Here is a 13161-nt window from a genome sequence, read left to right as displayed (position 1 = left end):
ACTTAACTCATACATAATGAAATGGATAGTTTTATCATTTCATAAGAAAAATACTCGAAAAACTAATAAATTCAGGAAAACTTTGCTTATTAGGCAAATCGTGCCTTGCATACTGGGCCAGGAAGTACGTTCTGTCTACTAGGTACGATATATATATATATATATATATATATGTATATATATATATATATATATATATATATATATATATATATATATATATATATATATATATATATATATGTCGTACCTAGTAGCCAGAACTCACTTCTCAGCCTACTATTCAAGGCCCGATTTGCCTAATAAGCCAAGTTTTCCTGAATTAATATATTTACTATAATTTTTTTCTTATGAAATGATAAAGCAACCCTTTTCTCTATGTATGAGGTCAATTTTTTTTTATTGGTGTTAAAATTAACGTAGATATATGACCGAACCTTACCAACCCTACCTAACCTAACCTAACCTATATTTATAGGTAAGGTTAGGTTATGTAGCCAAAAAAAGCTAGGTTAGGTTAGGGTAGGTAGGTTAGGTAGACGAAAAAACATTAATTCATGAAAACTTGGCTTATTAGGCAAATCGGGCCTTGAATAGTAGGCTGAGAAGTGCGTTCTGGCTATTAGGTACGACATATATATATATATATATATATATTATATATATATATATATATATATATATATATATGTCGTTCCTAGTAGCCAGAACGCTCTTCTCGGCCTACTATTCAAGGCCGGTTTGCCTAATAAGCCAAGTTTTCCTGAATTAATATATTTTTTCTAATTTTTTTCTTATGAAATGATAAAGCTACCCATTTCATTATGTATGAGGTCAATTTTTTTTTATTAGAGTTAAAAATATCGTAGATATATGACCGAACCTAACCAACCCTACCTAACCTAACCTAACCTATCTTTATAGGTTAGGTTAGGATAGGTAGCGGAAAAAGGTAGGTTAGGTTAGGTAGGTTAGGTTGCCGAAAAACAATTAATTCATGAAAACTTGGCTTATTAGGCAAATCAGGCCTTGCATAGTAGGCTGAGAAGTGCGTTCTGGCTACTAGGTACGACATATACATATATATATATATACATATATATATATATATATATATATATATATATATATATATATATATATATATGTCGTACCTAGTAGCCAGAACGCACTTTTTGGCCTACTATACAAGGCCCGATTTGCCTAATAAGCCAAGTTTTCCTGAAATAATGTATTTTCTCTAATTTTTTTTCTTATGAAATGATAAAGCTACTCATTTCATTATGTATGAGGTATTTTTTTTTTTATTGGAGTTAAAATTAACGTAGATATATGACCGAACCTAACCAACCCTACCTAACCTAACCTAACCTATCTTTATAGGTTAGATTAGGTTAGGTGGCCGAAAAAGTTAGGTTAGGTTAGGTTAGGTAGGTTAGGTAATCGAAAAATCATTAATTCATGAAAACTTGGCTTATTAGGCAAATCGGGCCTTGCATAGTAGGCTGAGAAGTGCGTTCTGGCTACTAGGTACGACATATATATATATATATATATATATATATATATATATATATATATATGTCGTACCTAGTAGCCAGAACGCACTTCTCAGCCTACAATTCAGGGCCTGATTTGCCTAATAAGCCAAGTTTTCCTGAATTAATATATTTTCTCAAATTTTTTTCTTATGAAATGATAAAGCTACCCATTTCATTATGTATGAGGTCAATTTTATTTTATTGGAGTTAAAATTAACGTAGATATATGACCGAACCTAACCAACCCTACCTAACCTAACCTAACCTATCTTTATAGGTTAGGTTAGGTTAGGTAGCCTAAAAAGTTAGGTTAGGTTAGGTTAGGTAGGTTAGGTAGTCGAAAAACAATTAATTCATGAAAACTTGTCTTATTAGGCAAATCGGGCCTTGCATAGTAGGCTGAGAAGTGAGTTCTGGCTACTAGGTACGACATATATATATATATATATATATATATATATATATATATATATATATATATATATTTATATATATATATTTTTTTAATATGTTATATTTATAATATATATGTATATTTAAATATTGATATATACCTGTGGGTCCAGGAGGCCATCTGTGTCCCCTCAGTTGGTCTCCCTTATCACAGTTTGTGTCTATGGATGTGTGTCTGTGTGTGAGTGTGTTTATCCCTGTGAGTGTCCGGGTGAGTGTGAGTGCCCCTGTGAGTGTCCGTGTGCGTGTGTGTCCGGTTATACCTGTGGATCCACGAGGCCATCTGTGTCCCCTCAGATGGTCTCCCTTATCACAGTCTATGGGTGTGTGTGTGTGAGTATGAGTGTCCCTATGAGTGTTCGGGTGAGGGTGTGTGTGTGAGTGTCCGGGTTTATGTGAGGTTTGGTTCCAGGAAACATCCTCCCCCCCCCCCCCCTCCCCATATCTCCTCCCTATTCCCACCGTGAGTTCGAATCCCAGGTGATTAGACCTGCCCTAGGTCAATGGATCCAAGGTATCCATCCGTGGGCCCAACGGATTTCACCCCTTCCCCACTTTCCAAGGGCCAGGTCAATTCCAGCTATCCAGGGAACCTGTCGAAACAGAGGCAGCTACAGGAGGGGACACACAAATATTTGTGCCCTGCAGTTACACACCCGTTCCGACAGGCTCGATCGCAATCTATGCAGATGAGAACACGTTCTCTTCCGACTAGACTACGCTGGAGTCGCTGTATGTGTCAAATTTGGATCCTTTATTTATAGTTAGTATTTTTGGTGTATTAATTGATTTGTTTTAATTTTTTAATGATTTAGGTAGAGTGATTTAAGGGGTTGGGAGGGGGCGGGTTGCGTGTGTAGTGGATTGTACGAGAACGTGGTTGGTTAGTATTTATCTAGTTGTGTTCACCTTTTTGTGCTTGCGAGGGTTGAGCTCTACTCTTTCGGCCCGCCTCTCAACTGTCAATCAATCAATTATTAATAACTAATAAAAAAAATCCACACACACAGACACACACACCCAGGAAGCAGCCCGTAACAGCTGACTAACGCCCAGGTACATATTTACTGCTAGGTAATAGAGGGCATCAGAATAATAGAAACTCTGCTGATTTCCGTTTGTGCCATCACCGGGGGATCGAATGAGCAAGGGTTACGAGTCGAGAGCGACGTCCACTCAGCTCTAAAGCCCCCTAGTTTGTGTATTGGTGCAAAAGATAATTTGGCAGAGGTTAAGGGAAAGGAATGATGTTTGGTGGCCTTGAAAGCTTTGGAAGGGAGGGGGTTGCCAGTTATGAAATAAAATTGTTATTTTTTTAAGATATGATATATATGCAAAAGACGTTGCGAGATATAGTAAGAAAAGTGTTTCTGACTGAGGTTAGGTACTGTGTGATTGACTTGTACGTGGGGAAAAAGAATACTTATTAGAAAATTAGATAATCTTTAGAAATATTTCTTTGCAAATTAATGTGTAAAAGTCTATGGTTATCGTACCTTAAACAAAACACACGTGAGCACAGTTAGTCCACGGGATTCAGAGTGAGAGTGAACAGCGTAATAGTAACAAAAAATGTGACAATGAGGGGAAACTATGTCATTCAAACGTTAACCATATAAATTACTGTAACACTAACCGAGCGTCCACATACATATTCCAATCAATTTATGATAACCATTTTAGGGTTGGTTAGAATCGGTTATATATCTACGTTAGTTTTTGACTCAAATGAAAAGAACTTAACTCATACATAAAGAAATGGATAGTTTTATCATTTCATAAGAAAATTACTTGAAAAACTAATAAATTCAGGAAAACTTTGCTTATTAGGCAAATCGTGCCTTGCATACTAGGCCAGGAAGTACGCTCTGTCTACTAGGTACGATATATATATATATATATATATATATATATATATATATATATATATATATATATATATATATATATATATATGTCGTTCCTAGTAGCCAGAACGCACTTCTCGGCCTACTATTCAAGGCCCGATTTGCCTAATAAGCCAAGTTTTCCTGAATTAATATATTTTTTCTAATTTTTTTCTTATGAAATGATAAAGCTACCCATTTCATTATGTATGAGGTCAATTTTTTTTTATTAGAGTTAAAAATATCGTAGATATATGACCGAACCTAACCAACCCTACCTAACCTAACCTAACCTATCTTTATAGGTTAGGTTAGGATAGGTAGCGGAAAAAGGTAGGTTAGGTTAGGTAGGTTAGGTTGCCGAAAAACAATTAATTCATGAAAACTTGGCTTATTAGGCAAATCAGGCCTTGCATAGTAGGCTGAGAAGTGCGTTCTGGCTACTAGGTACGACATATACATATATATATAATATATATATATATATATATATATATATATATATAATATATAATATATTATATATATTATATATATATATATATATATATATTTATGTCGTACCTAGTAGCCAGAACTCACTTCTCAGCCTACTATTCATGGCCCGATTTGCCTAATAAGCCAAGTTTTCCTGAATTAATATATTTACTATAATTTTTTTCTTATGAAATGATAAAGCAACCCTTTTCTCTATGTATGAGGTCAATTTTTTTTATTGGAGTTAAAATTAACGTAGATATATGACCGAACCTAACCAACCTAACCTAACCTAACCTATATTTATAGGTAAGGTTAGGTTAGGTAGCCAAAAAAAGCTAGGTTAGGTTAGGTTAGGTAGGTTAGGTAGACGAAAAATCATTAATTCATGAAAACTTGGCTTATTAGGCAAATCGGGCCTTGAATAGTAGGCTGAGAAGTGCGTTCTGGCTATTAGGTACGACATTATATATATATATATTTTTTAATATGTTATATTTATAAATATATATGTATATTTAAATATTGATATATACCTGTGGGTCCAGGAGGCCATCTGTGTCCCCTCAGTTGGTCTCCCTTATCAGGGAGTGAAATGGCCCGGAAAGTAGAGTTGGAAATTCTGTTGGACGACATATTCGACCTCGAGACACAAAAGAAGGTCACTACCAAAGATACCTTACAAGCAGAACTTATTGCAGAAGGAGGAAAGAATCGAGGCAACTACAGAAGCACCATACTGTCCCCGAGCTTAGAGCGGCAGCTAAAAGCCTTCGTGAGAACAAGGAGATAGTTGTCAGGAGAGGTGACAAGTCGCCAATATATGTCATTCTTAAAAAAGACGAATATCTGGCGAAAATGAACATCATACTCTCTGACCAAATTAAGTTCCAAAGGGTAACGAAGGACACTACAGCCGAATTAAAAGCAAAGGTCAACAAACTGATCGAAACTGTGAACGCCAAGAAATCCGGACTCCACCTGCCAAAGATCATTGGGGAATATAAACCTGGATATGCGTATGGAAATGTCAAGACGCACAAGCCTGGAAACCCACTTCGGCCAATCATTAGCCAGATACCCACACCCACGTACAGATTGGCGAAGCGACTCAACGGCCTGCTGACTCCTTATGTTCCTTGCGCCTTCAGCCTGAAGTCTCCAAAGGAATTTGTGGACTTACTGCGGGGCGCACGGGCCACAGGGATAAGAGCCTCGTTGGACGTAGAATCGCTGTTTACCAACGTACCTGTGGACGAGACAATCGGAATGATAGCCGACAGAGTGTATCGTGATCCAGCCTGTACTCCTCTTGACATGCCAGAAAGTATTCTGAGGAAACTACTCCAAGCTTGTACTAAAGAGGCACCCTTCTTGAGCCCGGATGGGCACATGTATAAGCAAGTAGATGGGGTCGCCATGGGTTCTCCCCTAGGTGTCCTGTTTGCAAACTTCTACATGGGTACCATCGAGCAAAAAGTCTTAGTCGACATGAACTTGAAACCGGCCATATACTGCAGGTATGTTGACGACATTTTTACACAGGTACCTGATGTCAGACATCTGCAGGAGCTGAAGGAGGCATTTGAGCAGAGTTCCGTGCTGCGTTTCACTTACGAGACGGAAAAGGATGGGAAGCTGCCTTTTCTAGATGTAACAGTCATGGAAAAGGGCGGAGGTTTCCACACTGCAGTCTACACAAAGGAAACAAACATAGGAATGTGCCTAAATGCCAACAGCGACTGCCCTGACAGGTACAAGAGGAGTGTTGTTAACGCATACGTCGACCGTGCTCTCAGCCACAGCTCAGAATGGAAGCAAGTCGACGAAGAACTCTGTAGGGTAAGGCAGGTCCTAGTCAATAACGGCTTCTCCAATGGTTTCATCGAAGACATCATAAGAAGGAAAGTGAAAAGCCATGCAACCTCCGAAGAGACAACTAACACAACACCTATACCCCCTATTAGACTATTTTACAGGAACTTCTTTTCCACAGCTCATAAAACAGAGGAAAGGGTCCTGAAAGATATTGTTAATAGAAACGTTATCCCTACAGACAAAAATCAGAGGATACAACTGACGATTTACTATAAAACCAGAAAAACGGCCAGCCTACTCATGAGAAACTCTCCAGACACAAAACAGAACGCTTTAAAAGAGACTAACGTCGTCTATGCCTTCAAATGGCCACTTGGGGACTGTAAGCTCCAAAAAACCCAGTATATAGGCAAGACAACAACATCTCTTTCTAGGCGTTTAACGATGCATAAACAACAGGGCTCCATTAAGGAACATATAATCTCTTCCCATAACCAAACCATCGCCAGAGAAATCCTAGTAAACAACACAGAAATCATCGATAGATACAGCGATAGCAGGCGGCTTGACGTTTGCGAGGCACTACACATCAAGAAGTCAACACCAGCAATCAACAGCCAATTATTGCACAACTATATTCTACCCACCTCAAGACTCCGCTCCAATATAGAAGCATCAAGAAATATGGACCAATAGGCTTTCTACAAACACTTCTATTCAATACCCATTGTTTCTGTTCTGTCTTGTGTTGATACTTTTAATACCCTATTAATATCCTCTAGTGTTCTGTCTTGTGTTAATGCCACATCACCCTTCCCACCTCACTCAAATGTAGATATAAAATCAGGGAAACGCAAGTTCTAATCAGTTGTGTATTTGTGAAGTCTTTGAAAATGTAATAAGTTTTACGAAACGCGCCCGTGTCGCGTCAGACTAGAAATAAAAATGAATTTTGGAGAAGTGATTTTTGATTTACCTCCAACAGTGAAGCGTAATGTACGAAAGATTGAGAAAATTCGTGTTAGAATTATTAATCTTACTTTTTCGGTCATATTTAATAATATATATATATATATATATATAATATTATATATATATATATATATATATATATATATAATATTATATATATATATATATATATATATATATATATGTCGTTCCTAGTAGCCAGAACGCACTTCTCGGCCTACTATTCAAGGCCCGATTTGCCTAATAAGCCAAGTTTTCCTGAATTAATATATTTTTTCTAATTTTCTTCTTATGAAATGATAAAGCTACCCATTTCATTATGTATGAGGTCAATTTTTTTTATTAGAGTTAAAAATATCGTAGATATATGACCGAACCTAACCAACCCTACCTAACCTAACCTAACCTATCTTTATAGGTTAGGTTAGGATAGGTAGCGGAAAAAGGTAGGTTAGGTTAGGTAGGTTAGGTTGCCGAAAAACAATTAATTCATGAAAACTTGGCTTATTAGGCAAATCAGGCCTTGCATAGTAGGCTGAGAACTGCGTTCTGGCTACTAGGTACGACATATACATATATATATATATATATATATATATATATATATATATGTCGTACCTAGTAGCCAGAACGTACTTCTCAGCCTACTATGCAAGGCCCGATTTGCCTAATAAGCCAAGTTTTCATGAATTAATTGTTTTTCGACTACCTAACCTACCTAACCTAACCTAACCTAACTTTTTTGGCTACCTAACCTAACCTAACCTATAAAGATAGGTTAGGTTAGGTTAGGTAGGGTTGGTTAGGTTCGGTCATATATCTACGTTAATTTTAACTCCAATAATAAAAAATTGACCTCATACATAATGAAATGGGTAGCTTTATCATTTAATAAGAAAAAAATTAGAGAAAATATATTAATTCATAAAAACTTGGCTTATTAGGCAAATCAGGCCTTGCATAGTAGGCTCAGAAGTGCGCTCTGGCTACTAGGTACGACATATATATATATATATATATATAATATATATATATATATATATATATATATATATATATTTATATATATATATTTTTTTTTAATATGTTATATTTATAAATATATATATGTATATTTAAATATTGATATATACCTGTGGGTCCAGGAGGCCATCTGTGTCCCCTCAGTTGGTCTCCCTTATCACAGTTTGTGTCTATGGATGTGTGTCTGTGTGTGAGTGTGTTTATCCCTGTGAGTGTCCGGGTGAGTGTGAGTGCCCCTGTGAGTGTCCGTGTGCGTGTGTGTCCGGTTATACCTGTGGATCCACGAGGCCATCTGTGTCCCCTCAGATGGTCTCCCTTATCACAGTCTATGGGTGTGTGTTTGTGAGTATGAGTGTCCCTGTGAGTGTTCGGGTGAGGGTGTGTGTGAGTGTCCGGGTTTATGTGAGGTTTGGTTCCAGGAAACATCCTTCCCCCCCCCCTCCCCATATCTCCTCCTTATTCCCACCGAGGGTTCGAGAATCCCAGGTGATTAGACCTGCCCTAGGTCAATGGATCCAAGGTGTCCATCCGTGGGCCCAACGGATTTCACCTCTTCCCCACTTTCCAAGGGCCAGGTCAATTCAAGCTATCCAGGGAACCTGTCGAAACAGAGGCAGCTACAGGAGGGGACACACAAATATTTGTGCCCTGCAGTTACACACCCGTTCCGACAGGCTCGATCGCAATCTATGCAGATGAGAACACGTTCTCTTCCGACTAGACTACGCTGGAGTCGCTGTATGTGTCAAATTTGGTCCCTTTATTTATAGTTAGTATTTTTGGTGTATTAATTGATTTGTTTTAATTTTTTAATGATTTAGGTAGAGTGATTTAAGGGGTTGGGAGGGGGCGGGTTGCGTGTGTAGTGGATTGTACGAGAACGTGGTTGGTTAGTATTTATCTAGTTGTGTTCACCTAGTTGTGCTTGCGAGGGTTGAGCTCTACTCTTTCGGCCCGCCTCTCAACTGTCAATCAATCAATTATTAATAACTAATAAAAAAAATCCACACACACAGACACACACACCCAGGAAGCAGCCCGTAACAGCTGACTAACGCCCAGGTACATATTTACTGCTAGGTAATAGAGGGCATCAGAATAATAGAAACTCTGCTGATTTCCGTTTGTGCCATCACCGGGGGATCGAATGAGCAAGGATTACGAGTCGAGAGCGACGTCCACTCAGCTATAAAGCCCCCTAGTTTGTGTATTGATGCAAAAGATAATTTGGCAGAGGTTAAGGGAAAGGAATGATGTTTGGTGGCCTTGAAAGCTTTGGAAGGGAGGGGGTTGCCAGTTATGAAATAAAATTGTTATTTTTTTAAGATATGATATATATGCAAAAGACGTTGCGAGATATAGTAAGAAAAGTGTTTCTGACTGAGGTTAGGTACTGCGTGATTGAATTGTACGTGGGGAAAAAGAATACTTATTAGAAAATTAGATAATCTTTAGAAATATTTCTTTGCAAATTAATGTGTAAAAAGCCTATGGTTATCGTACCTTAAACAAACACACGTGAGCACAGTTAGTCCACGGGATTCAGAGTGAGAGTGAACAGCGTAATAGTAACAAAAAATGTGACAATGAGGGGAAACTATGTCATTCAAACGTTAACCATATAAATTACTGTAACACTAACCAAGCGTCCACATACATATTCCAATCAATTTATGATAACCATTTTAGGGTTGGTTAGAATCGGTTATATATCTACGTTAGTTTTTGACTCAAATGAAAAGAACTTAACTCATAAATAATGAAATGGATAGTTTTATCATTTCATAAGAAAAATACTCGAAAAACTAATAAATTCAGGAAAACTTTGCTTATTAGGCAAATCGTGCCTTGCATACTAGGCCAGGAAGTACGCTCTGCCTACTAGGTACGATATATATATATATATATATATATATATATATATATATATATATATATATATATATATATATTATATATAATGTATATATATATATTTTATATATATATATTATATATATATAATATATATATATATATATATATGTATATATATATATTTATATATATATATATATATATATATATATATATATATAATATATATATATATATATATATATATATATATATGTCCTTCCTAGTAGCCAGAACGCACTTCTCGGCCTACTATTCAAGGCCCGATTTGCCTAATAAGCCAAGTTTTCCTGAATTAATATTTTTTTCTAATTTTTTTCTTATGAAATGATAAAGCTACCCATTTCATTATGTATGAGGTCAATTTTTTTTATTAGAGTTAAAAATATCGTAGATATATGACCGAACCTGACCAACCCTACCTAACCTAACCTAACCTATCTTTATAGGTTAGGTTAGGATAGGTAGCGGAAAAAGGTAGGTTAGGTTAGGTAGGTTAGGTTGCCGAAAAACAATTAATTCATGAGAACTTGGCTTATTAGGCAAATCAGGCCTTGCATAGTAGGCTGAGAAGTGCGTTCTGGCTACTAGGTACGACATATACATATATATATATATATATATATATATATATAGATATATATATATATATATATATATATATATATATATATATATATATATATATATATAATCTTTGGACAACACCCACCAGTGGGACTCGAACCCAGAAAGCACAACTACCTTCCAGTAGCTGGCATAACTAGTATGCTTTAACCCACTACGCCATCAGACCTTACAAAAGAAGTAAATAGTTCGAGATATATATATATCTCAAACATCTCTACCTCCCGAAGGCACCAGATGAGTGAGGGGTCAGTCTGCAATTTTCGTCAAGCCACTGTCAATGTGAGAGAACTCGTGTCCAGCTTATAAGCCTATACTTGCATAAACCACAAGTGAAGATAAACAATCTTTGGACAACACCCACCAGTGGGACTCGAACCCAGAAAGCACAACTACCTTCCAGTAGCTGGCATAACTAGTATGCTTTAACCCACTACGCCATCAGACCTTACAAAAGAAGTAGATAGTTCGAGATATATATATATCTCAAACATCTCTACCTCCCAAAGGCACCAGATGAGTGAGGGGTCAGTCTGCAATTTTCGTCAAGCCACTGTCAATGTGAGAGAACTCGTGTCCAGCTTATAAGCCTATACTTGCATAAACCACAAGTGAAGATAAACAATCTTTGGACAACACCCACCAGTGGGACTCGAACCCAGAAAGCACAACTACCTTCCAGTAGCTGGCATAACTAGTATGCTTTAACCCACTACGCCATCAGACCTTACAAAAGAAGTAGATATCTCACATTGACAGTGGCTTGACGAAAATTGCAGACTGACCCCTCACTCATCTGGTGCCTTCGGGAGGTAGAGATGTTTGAGATATATATATATCTCGAACTATCTACTTCTTTTGTAAGGTCTGATGGCGTAGTGGGTTAAAGCATACTAGTTATGCCAGCTACTGGAAGGTAGTTGTGCTTTCTGGGTTCGAGTCCCACTGGTGGGTGTTGTCCAAAGATTGTTTATCTTCACTTGTGGTTTATGCAAGTATAGGCTTATAAGCTGGACACGAGTTCTCTCACATTGACAGTGGCTTGACGAAAATTGCAGACTGACCCCTCACTCATCTGGTGCCTTCGGGAGGTAGAGATGTTTGAGATATATATATATCTCGAACTATCTACTTCTTTTGTAAGGTCTGATGGCGTAGTGGGTTAAAGCATACTAGTTATGCCAGCTACTGGAAGGTAGTTGTGCTTTCTGGGTTCGAGTCCCACTGGTGGGTGTTGTCCAAAGATTGTTTATCTTCACTTGTGGTTTATGCAAGTATAGGCTTATAAGCTGGACACGAGTTCTCTCACATTGACAGTGGCTTGACGAAAATTGCAGACTGACCCCTCACTCATCTGGTGCCTTCGGGAGGTAGAGATGTTTGAGATATATATATATCTCGAACTATCTACTTCTTTTGTAAGGTCTGATGGCGTAGTGGGTTAAAGCATACTAGTTATGCCAGCTACTGGAAGGTAGTTGTGCTTTCTGGGTTCGAGTCCCACTGGTGGGTGTTGTCCAAAGATTGTTTATCTTCACTTGTGGTTTATGCAAGTATAGGCTTATAAGCTGGACACGAGTTCTCTCACATTGACAGTGGCTTGACGAAAATTGCAGACTGACCCCTCACTCATCTGGTGCCTTCGGGAGGTAGAGATGTTTGAGATATATATATATCTCGAACTATCTACTTCTTTTGTAAGGTCTGATGGCGTAGTGGGTTAAAGCATACTAGTTATGCCAGCTACTGGAAGGTAGTTGTGCTTTCTGGGTCCGAGTCCCACTGGTGGGTGTTGTCCAAAGATTGTTTATCTTCACTTGTGGTTTATGCAAGTATAGGCTTATAAGCTGGACACGAGTTCTCTCACATTGACAGTGGCTTGACGAAAATTGCAGACTGACCCCTCACTCATCTGGTGCCTTCGGGAGGTAGAGATGTTTGAGATATATATATCTCGAACTATCTACTTCCTTTGTAAGGTCTGATGGCGTAGTGGGTTAAAGCATACTAGTTATGCCAGCTACTGGAAGGTAGTTGTGCTTTCTGGGTTCGAGTCCCACTGGTGGGTGTTGTCCAAAGATTGTTTATCTTCACTTGTGGTTTATGCAAGTATAGGCTTATAAGCTGGACACGAGTTCTCTCACATTGACAGTGGCTTGACGAAAATTGCAGACTGACCCCTCACTCATCTGGTGCCTTCGGGAGGTAGAGATGTTTGAGATATATATATATCTCGAACTATCTACTTCTTTTGTAAGGTCTGATGGCGTAGTGGGTTAAAGCATACTAGTTATGCCAGCTACTGGAAGGTAGTTGTGCTTTCTGGGTTCGAGTCCCACTGGTGGGTGTTGTCCAAAGATTGTTTATCTTCACTTGTGGTTTATGCAAGTATAGGCTTATAAGCTGGACACGAGTTCTCTCACATTGACAGTGGCTTGATGAAAATTGCAGACTGACCCCTCACTCAT

Source organism: Procambarus clarkii, chromosome 20 (assembly GCF_040958095.1).
Source record: "Procambarus clarkii isolate CNS0578487 chromosome 20, FALCON_Pclarkii_2.0, whole genome shotgun sequence".
NCBI classification, from domain to species: Eukaryota; Metazoa; Arthropoda; class Malacostraca; order Decapoda; family Cambaridae; genus Procambarus; species Procambarus clarkii.
This window is presented reverse-complemented; position numbering follows the sequence as displayed.